Source organism: Cibotium barometz, chromosome 10 (assembly GCF_041138505.1).
Source record: "Cibotium barometz isolate CiBa-2024 chromosome 10, ASM4113850v1, whole genome shotgun sequence".
In the NCBI taxonomy this organism is placed as follows: Eukaryota; Viridiplantae; Streptophyta; class Polypodiopsida; order Cyatheales; family Cibotiaceae; genus Cibotium; species Cibotium barometz.
The window spans coordinates 6,776,548-6,786,797 of NC_141055.1; the positions used below are offsets into that span (position 1 = coordinate 6,776,548).

General features: G+C 43.5%; 1 pseudogene; it reads right to left on the bottom strand.

Annotated features, from left to right (window-relative positions):
- Nucleotides 1–309: 309 nt before the first annotated feature.
- Nucleotides 310–7,194, bottom strand: LOC147634492 (uncharacterized; annotated as a pseudogene).
- Between the last annotated feature and the right edge of the window lie 3,056 nt (nt 7,195–10,250).

The window sequence follows — 10,250 nt, forward strand, 5'->3', positions numbered from 1 at the left end:
AACAGCTTGAATTATTTTCAGCAAGCTATACATCAAAGGGAGTGGTATTGTAAATAGCCTCATATGCTTCTAGGGAAATCAAAAATCTCATCCCACGTCCTTTAACCTTTTCCATTGGGAACTTGATGGATCTTACAAGGTGGGATGGCAAAATAGCTTCAGGCTTGCGCCGTAATAGCTTATACTCATAGGGATTTCCTTTCGCTTGTTTGTACCATATTCCCTTGACAACAAATGGACCAGCAAGGCAAACATTCCCCCAGCCATCTGTTAGCTTAGTATCAAATTTTTGCTTCTGAGCTATGCATTTCAAGACATAAAAATCTGCAAGCTCCTCATTGTCATGAGAGGAGCTATGACAACAAAATTGTCACCAATGCAAAGTGCATCACTCAGAGCATCATGGTGTCCCTCGTATGCAAAATCTTTAACTTCATTAGCATCTCTAACATCTTCTGAAGGTTCAAGGGTAACATACTCCCACTTCTTGACATGTGACTTCCTAGAGCACCTCCTCCAAAGGCCTTGCATACAAGAATTGCAAAAGCATGATAGCTGCCTGCATCTGAGAGCTTTTCCATTTGTTAAAGAGTAACCTGAGGAGACACAATGTATCCCACAAGCGCCATCCACAGATTTGCAGTCCCACTTCTTGCTTCTATCCACGTCGCCTTCCTTAAGTTCCCAAAACACCCTGGTAACTGGTCTTACTTTGGATGCATATGTGGTAGCAGCCCCATCACACATGGTTTGTCTTAAAAAGGCAACCACATCCTCTGCACATTGCAATTTTCTACAGTCTGGCTTAAGCTGCAAATGTCTTTTGATAACAGCACCTGCACCATCATGTTCACCCTTCCCATGACCAGATCCCGAGAAATGATGTGTCATCTTTAACCCTATGAGAGTCCCATACCGGGCAACAAAGTAGAAAGGCCTCTTTGCCTTAAACTGCGAGGCTGCCCCGTCTGACCACACCCAATGCTCCTTTGAGGGATAAGCCTAGCTCTTTCAACCATCCATGATGGAGCATGAAGCAATGTTGAACAAAAAGAGTATCATGAGTTTTATCATCAGAAATGTAAAAATGATAATACTTTTGAAGACTTCCTGCAATCTGCACATGTGATATGGACAAATATTGTAACTTGGCAAGAAAACCAATGCATTGATTGAATCTCATTTTGTTCTTTGAATGTATAATTTTCAGCAAAGTCTACAACTGAAACAACCACATCGTCAGGAAATACACGTAGACACTCTTTAAATTGCTCAGCTTGCCATCTGTAGATAAAGTTGTGCTTTATGAACTTTTGTAAGTGATCCCTAAAGAGGTCAAATAGTTCCCCAGGTTACATCTCCTTGTAGGAGAGAACTTTTCTTTTCTTTTTCTTGCTAGAATCTGTTTCACCAACTTGAATGTCTTCAAAAATCTTCACCTTTATTGTGCGTACGCTACTTGATTGCTCCATAGGACATGTCGAAAGCTTCTTTGAGGGTCCACAAGATGGGCACTCTCCCATCAAACACTTCAAAGCAAAGAAGTCTGAATTGCTAGGCTTCAAACACAATACTGATTCCCACAAATTTGTAAGGCTTGAGTAAGTTTGTGTGTGAGCTGTGCATTTTTCTCCAACACCACAAATGTTACATTGACATATACACTCTTTTCCATGCACACCTAGACCAGCTTGGCGTAAATGGTTGATAGCATCTCGTAAGAATGACATCTGGACATGTGTGATGCAACAACAAGTGTACCGATCTCGAAGCTTGCGTACAAAATAAGGCTTCAGCTTTTCAAATGCTCTTTGGTGAATCTGTACCTCTGGATGACTCTGTTTGAAAGCAAGAAAGAATTCTACTTGCAATAAATCAGGATAATAAATCAGCCTATGAACAACATATATAGCTTATAGAAGTCAAAGAATTAGAACTAACTTGGTAATTTAGAAATTTTTCATGCCAGAAATAAACAATAGCTTTTAGGTTAAAGGTTCGGAACAACAGCTATCGTGTTAAGAGTGGTAGCTATTTGGTTAGAGTGGATGCCACCAGGTAGATAAGGTAGCAACCATGTTAAGAGTGGAAGCTACTAGGTGAACAATGGTGGCTTTTAGGGACAGAAAGGTAACTACCAGCTTTGGAACAGTAGCTGCCATGTTAACAGTGGTAGCTACCTATTAAGAGTGAAAGCCACCACGTAGGTAAGGTAGCAATCATGTTAAGAGTGGACGCTACCAGGTTGACAATAGTGGCTTTTAAAGACAAAAAGGTAACTACCAGCTTTGGAACAGTAGCTGCCATGTTAACAGTGATAGCTACATGTATAGAGTGAGAGCCACCAGCTAGGTAAGGTAGCAACCATGTTAAGAGTGGAAGCTACCAGGTTGACAATGGTGGCTTTTAAAGGTAGAAAGGTAACTACCAGGTTTGGAACAGTAGCTGCAATGTTAACAATGGTAGCTACCTGTATAGAGTGAAAGCCAATAGGTAGGTAAGGTAGCAACCATCTTAAGAGTGGAAGCTACTAGGTTGACAATGGTGGCTTTTAGGGATAGAAAGGTAACTACCAGCTTTGGAACAGTAGCTGCAATGTAAACAGTGGTGGCTACCACCACTCTTAGCATAGTACCTATCATCAAGATACCACCTGAATCACTCCCAGCCTCATGCCTATGAGCTCCAAGCTTGGTAACTGAGCTCCAAGCTTGGGAGCCACCACTCTTAGCATAGTACCTACCATGAAGATACCACTCTTATCAGCTCCCAGGCTTGGAGTTCATTGGTATGACAGAAATCCTAACCTGATGCTTCTAGCTGCTGGCCTAATAACATATCAGCTTGAGCAAAACCTTTGCTACCAATCTGTGAGCCTACCACCACCTTGGTGGCTTCCTTTGCTAGCCACCTTTACGAGGATGAAACTGTAATTGAAAGTGGTAGCTATTTATCTACAAGGGTTACCATGGTAGACTAGTATTACATACTATGAAGCTGGTGCCTACTAACTTCAGCCCTGCACTACCGACCAATGTACAACCAAGAGGTAATTAGGGACATTTAAAAAGTATGGCATAACAAGGAAGACAAACCTGAGGTTGTTCAAGCAGATGCACCGGATGCTTCTCATACAACTTTCGTCCAACACGCTTTCGACATACATCCTTTTTGTTCGACGACACACGTGTATTGTTTGTCCAATATGCAATGACTAAATCTTTCACTTCCTTTGTGATTATACTTCTATGTTGTCGTTGTCGCTCACACAAATGCAATGGCAGCTGTGAGTCATGTTGCTTCATTTGAGATCTGGCTACATAAAAATTCCTTCGATGAACTCCAAGTAGCCTTGATGACCATCATGATACTTGCCCATTTAACAAACAATTCCCTAGAGCTTTTTGGTCTTTTGACAGCCTTGAGGGTATTGTGTAATCCATGGAGCAAGAACTTATGATCCTGTGTGGATTCCTCAGCTTTATGACAATTAAGAGATGCACAATTAAATTGTACATCTCTTAAAGCTCGATGGTTGAGTATACTTGTGAGACGATCTCAACCTTTGCTTTATTGTCAAGACCCTGTGTGTAATCCATGAAACACTTAATCACTTTTGAAGTAATCACCTTCTGTTTTGTGATGCTAAGCCTGACTTGTTTCACTGGTGACTTCCTTGACTTTAACTTCTCACGATAAGCACGCTTCCGGCCTGTTTCATACTCCCTGATTAATTTTGATTTGCATGGTGCACACTTGAAGGAGCGAGCACATGTACATAAGCTGCTTTGAACATCTTCTGCTTGTGCAATTGGAACTATTTTCATGTTGAAAAAACTCTTTTTGATCAGTTCAACAAGTCGAATGTGCTCACTTGAAGGAGCCAGCACATGTACATAAGCTCCTTTGAACATCTTCTGCTTGTGCAATTGGAACTATTTCCATGTTGAAAAAACTCCTTTTGATCAGTTCAACAAGTCGAATGTGCTCACTTTGTGGATAGCATGAGGCTCTTAAGAGAATCAGACATGTCCATCAAAACTTCGAAGACACTGTAAGATGAGATGAAGGTAGCTGTCCACAAGCCCCGTACGCAGCTACTGCAATGCTTCTGATTTCTGAGAAGGGCTGCTTGTAACATTGTCTATTTTCTCGATCTGGCAGCCTGCAAACTGGTGGCTTCGGCCGCCCTGGCTTGGCTGGTGCCTTGGCCGAGCCTTGGCTTGTTGGGCCCTCAGTTAAGAAATCCAGGAAACTTGCAATGCAAAAACGCACACAGACGTGAAGTCACCGTGGAGGCTTGTTTAAAGCAAAGAGAGAGAGAGAGAGAGAGAGAGAGAGAGAGAGAGAGAGAGAGAGAGAGAGAGAGAGAGAGAGAGAGAGAGAGAGAGAGAGAGAGATTCTTCTATAGAGGGGAAGGCTTACCACCAGCAATCACAAGACACACACACACACACACATATGAAGTCGCCATCGAAGGTTGTTCACGGGGCAAAGAGAGAGAGAGAGAGAGAGAGAGAGAAAGAGAGAGAGAGAGAGAGAGAGAGAGAGAGAGAGAGAGAGATTTTGCTATAGAGGGTAAGCCTTACCATCAATCACAAGACACACACAGACGTGAAGTCGCCATGGAAGCTTGTTCACAGTAGAGAGAGAGAGAGAGAGAGAGAGAGAGAGAGAGAGAGAGAGAGAGAGAGAGAGGACGTGGGGAGTACCGAAAAACGGTTCTTTTTCTTTTTCTTTTTTTAAACAACCCACTTTTTGCTTTATAACCGAAAAACGGTTCTTCTTCTTTTTCTTTTTTTAAACAACCCACTTTTTGCCTTGTATTAGATGGTTACTATCAGTGTACTAGCTGTGTCCCGGACATAGGTATTAAGTCCACCTATTTATGCATACACCCATAATCCTTATTAGAAATTGGTTTAGGTACACACACTATGAAATGCAATTTTTGGTAGCATGAGCAATCATCATCTCAAGAGTCTTTGTGGTGTTCATAAACACCATCAAAATATTAGATCTAAGAAGTGTTGTTCTACACTTGTCACATTCAAATAGTTTAATCAATGGTCATTGTGTCTTTATCCTCATTGGATGACCTTATTGTTAAGGTTGGATAACATTATATAAAACATACAAATTTTAAATGTATAGACTAGTCTGCACACAATTGTTCGGTTTGGTCCACTATCATAGGGGAGACTGGTAGGGTGTTGTTTTCCCATCCTTAACTTGGTTTTGAGAGAGATTGTCATTCTCCACTTTTCCCCTCTAGAATGGAAGGGTTTAGGATCCTCTATCATTGTGGAGAATGAAAGTGGTTCTATTCTCCAATCCACTTGGAAAATTTGATTTTAGGGGTCAATGATGGATTTGGTACCATTCTCACCTCATTAAGGGAAATGGTAGCCCCATTACTTAGGGAAAATGGTATTGTGTTGTTCTCTCCTTGAAAAGTTTGGTTTGAGATACCATTCTCCCCCCTCCCTCCTCTAATCCAAATTTGATGGGAGAATTGCATCAGTGCCATTCTCCCTCTTGTATAAAATGGAGGAAGAATGGCAATGGTGCCATCCTCCTTTAATCATTAAACTTTCCAAGGGAAAATGGCAGTTCCACCATTCTCCCTACTTTGATTACAATGAAAGCATGGAGCATGGCTTTGTTTGGTTTGGTGCATTATCATTTTGGGGAGAATGGTAGTGTTGCCATTCTACCCCCAATCACAATGTCATCTTAGCTAGACTTTTCCAAAGTCACTCCTCATTAAAGGACCCATTCCCCATTAAATACTTGGTTTAAGATGAGAAAGGTATTGGTGCCATTCTCCCTCTTATTAGATTTGGCTTGGTTTGGTGCATTATCATTGGGGAGAATGGCAATGGTGCTATTCTCCCCCAAAACAAAATGCCAAACCACTACCATCCCCTTCTTGGAAAATTAGATGTAAAAGATGGTAACGTAGGAGGAAAGAGTGGTACTATTTAAGAATGACAATGAGAGAAATGATACATTCACATTCATATAGATTTTCATGTTCATTTTGGTAAAATAATCATGTTTTTTGCAACACAAAAATAAAAAGAACACAAAGTAGAAACAAACTAGATATTTCTTGCAATATTACTTACATCTCTCAATTTATATGAGGTGAAGATGCAATAATCATGAGTTTCAGATATTTAAAGGAGACTTTGGGGAGGCCTTGTAACACCTCAGCAGAGAGAGAGAACCCCTCACCAAGAAGGCACCTAGAAACCACATCAAAGGGGAATTTTTCTATTCAAAAAAATCATAAAGTGGCTAGATATTTCATCTCTCATCTCTCCTCTTCCAAACTAGATCAAAAACTGGGCATAACTAGTCTAAAATTTATTCAAATTGGATCAAACTGAAGCTGGAAGCCTCTAGATCCCAGTTGAGCTTGGTTGGTGGCCTCCCTCACCTATAAATAGAGCCCCATTCCTTTGTATTTTCATCTTAGTGTATTTACATGCTAGTGTAATTTTCATTTTAGTGTATTTCCTTCATCCCTCTACCTTGCCTCTCCATTGTGAAGCTTTGGTGCTTCACTAAACCTCTTGTTCCATGACGTGAAAGGAGAACAAAGAGTTGGCCCAAAAAGAGAGGGAAGTGGAAGCAGCAACTAAGGCAGTTGAAGAAAATCAGGAGCCAACACCTAGCTTGTGCCCTGCCCAAGAACACTATAGATCTTTTACAATTGGAGATTGTGAGGTAAAAAAAAAGAAAAAAAGACCATGCCTATATAGCCCTTCACCTCCCAAACTTTGAAAATATTAACACGAACGGGAGCACCACCAGCCATCGGCTAGAACACTTCTCACTGTTCACCCACACCATAAAGATAGCTCAAAAACACGATAGACAAATGATCATCCAGCAAAAACATACACAGCACCATCCACACCATTAAACTTTGGGAAATCCAGTCCCATCTTCACCACACTTCAAACAAACACAACAATTACACCAAAAACCAAGACTCTGGCTTGGATTTACTGCCAAGGGAATTCACCCTTGTGTCTGACAACCAAGCCTCTCTCCCGTTCTCTGCTTCTCTTGGCGAAACTGTTGTCCCTCCTTCACGGCTTCACTGCCATCACCTCGGAGTCACCAGCTGTCACCACACTTGCTACCCCGGCTCTTCTCTTCCTCTTCTCCGGTACCAGTCATGCCAGCCTATCCGTAATAGCATCCCCTAGGCGGCTCTCTCCAGCCCCTCACCAGCTGCCAGCTGCCAGTCGCCAGTCTCGCTGCCACCACACCACACTGTCCAAAGCTTCCCTTCACTCCAGCGACGTTCTCTCTCCACGTCGCCACACCAACCTCCTCAATCAGCTTTGTCACCAGCCTTCGCAGTAGCCCCACTTCACTACCGTCACAACCGTGCCATCCTTCGCTGCTTCACTGCCGTCACCAAAAGCGGCCTGCATCACTTCCTCTACCACGACCAGCCTCTGTTGTCGCCAGCAGCTCTTGCTAGCTCCTTGCGTCTCTCCTCGCTGCAGCTCCCTTCGCTAGACCGCTTCTCCTGTGGCCCTCTCACCAGTCAATCGGCACCACCCTTTGAGGTGACTCCCCTCGTTGTGCCTCTCTGTGGTCACCAGCAGCCATAGCCAAACCCAGCCCTCCCCAGCTAACTCCTAGGCGGCTCCCCAGCAAGTCGCCCGTCCCTCTTCTGCTCCCTTCTCTCTCTGTTGGCTCTGCCCACTCACAAGAGCGCCTGCGGCGGCTGCCATCGGCGACTCCCTCTAGCGGCTCCTTCTCTCTCGTTGGCTCTGCCCACTCACAAGAGAGGTCTCCCAATACACGGCGGCCACCACCTGCACGCCATGACTCGACTCGCTTCTTCGCCAACCTTCTAGACGTTGAGCTGGCAACAAACAAAGCTTCCACGTGGACCTTCAAGCTGGCCACTTGGTTTGGTATTTTTTATTTTTTATTTTCCTTTAAAGCCTCAATAATGGCCACAATCACCCTGTACATCACCTTGTGCTTCAGATTCACGTGCGGCACCCACGACCTTCCTAAAACAGATGCCAGAACTGCCCACAGCCTTCCATCAGCTGCATCATCATTTACCAAAACCCGACCATTGCCCATACTCCAAAGGCGGCCTCTCTTTCGAATCGGTCGGTGCCCTGTATTTGGCAACCACCCGCACACCATACTGCTACAATAAAAAAACTTCCAATCTCAAGCACCTGCTCTCGAAAAAAACAACACACATGTAGTAGCTCACTGCAAAGCCACCCGCTCTGTACACCTGCCAAGGCATTCCAGGGCAAAGCTTATTCGCAAACCATGCATCCCATATGTACACAAGCTCAAAACACTTCTCAGATTTTTGCCTGACATACTTTGCCCAACCCCTAGCCTGCTGAATCATTTATGATCAGCAGCAAAAAGCATATGACCACGTTTCCCTCCGTCAATCCTTTGAGCATCATACAGAGTAACCAAAACATCTCTATTCCATGTGATCAGAGAAACACTATCAACTTCCAAAGGCGTAGTTTGCCATCCCACATCCCACATCAAAACATAAGAACTTCTGGAAACAAAGCTCTTGACATACATACCATCCTGCCTCATCTCAATTCCAAAATCACTGATATAGTCAACACTAATATTGGAGAACCAGTGAAGCGATTCCTGCTGAGGGTAATAATTGATGAAAGCTTCATCAAGAAAGACCTGCTGTGCCATAACACTTTCTTGTCCATCAACATAAGAAACATCATCATCAAAGCCAACCACTAGAGGCAAAACAATCTCCCCTTTAAAAGGCACCATTGCCAAAGCATCCACCTCAGTTCCTGTATGCTCACCTTTATCAAGGCCAGTAAGAAATTCATCTATCACTGCATCCATAGTCTCATCCATAGCATCAACATCATTCATAGACTTCTGGTGTTGCTCCTCCATCATAGTACCAATTCTGCTTGTGGCTTTCTTAACATTAATGCACATCTGATCATCCAACTCCAACTCAGGTTCATCATCCTGCAGACTTTCTATATCCCACTCATCCCACAAAGGTTCATCATCCAAAGACTCAAAAGCATACTCTTTCACATCACATGCATACCTTTGCTCATAATTCACTTGTACTTCCTCGCATTCTTCCTGTATGGCCTCTTCTTGTTGGGCAATATCATCACTAAGCACTTTCTCATCAATAACCAGGGCATCCATCTTTGCATCCTCCTCATTGGATGAAGTGTCATCTATTCCCTCACTAGTAGTAGTAGTGCTACTAGTCGTATCATCAATCCTTCCAGCCATGTCCTCCTGTAAATTATAGCTTTTCTTCCCAACCCCCAGTGGAAAATCAGTCACTTGAAACTTCCTACGAGACTTTTGCTTCCGCTTGACCTTTACATCCCCTCCTTCCTTCACTTTACCTTTCTTCTTGCTAGGCCCTGCAGCATCCCTGCTTTCCCTTTCCTGTGGCGTCCGTTTTCCCAAAGGCATTACGTCAGCTTCCGTCTCCTTCGTCTTCTCAAGGGTGACCACATCTATCACCTTAGTTTTACCCTTCTCCTCATTTGTCAACCCACTGGTCCCTACTTCATATTTAAATTCAATTCCATAATCATTTGCCCTATTGGGAATCTAAGAGGGTAAAGGATACATATCACCCCCCATTCGCTGAGGCTTATCACAATCAGGACTTATATGCCCCAATTCACCACAATTCCAACATGTAGGAATAAACCGTCTACCCTTACGAAAACCACGGCCACTTCCATAGCGTGCTGTCTGACCTTCAATCCCTTCCTGATTATACTCTCTGCCTCGGCCACGTCCACCACGTGTGTTCTCCATCATTTTCAAACTCAGATTCTTCATACAATCCACTATTTGCCTCATGTCCTGTCGAAGCCCTTCATCAGAAGCTGTAATAGTTGTGGGTGCTACCTTTGTCCCCTGTGGTGCGGCATTATTCACCTGAGCTTCTGTCGGTTGCACTCTTTCCAGCATGGTTCTCATCAGTACCGCTTCTACCCTTCTCATTTCAGGCCTCATTGCCACCACCAGCTGGTTCATCCGTTGCAATTTCCAATCCTTTGATTTGGCAATCTCCACCGCATCCTCATAAGATTTGGGCTTCTTTAATTTAACCTTCCAGTGAATGCCTCCTTTCAATCCTGCAACAAAACGATCCTTCTTCATCATGTCCGGAGGTACTTGATTCTCCCCCAAAGCCCTGCGCAAAGTCTCCC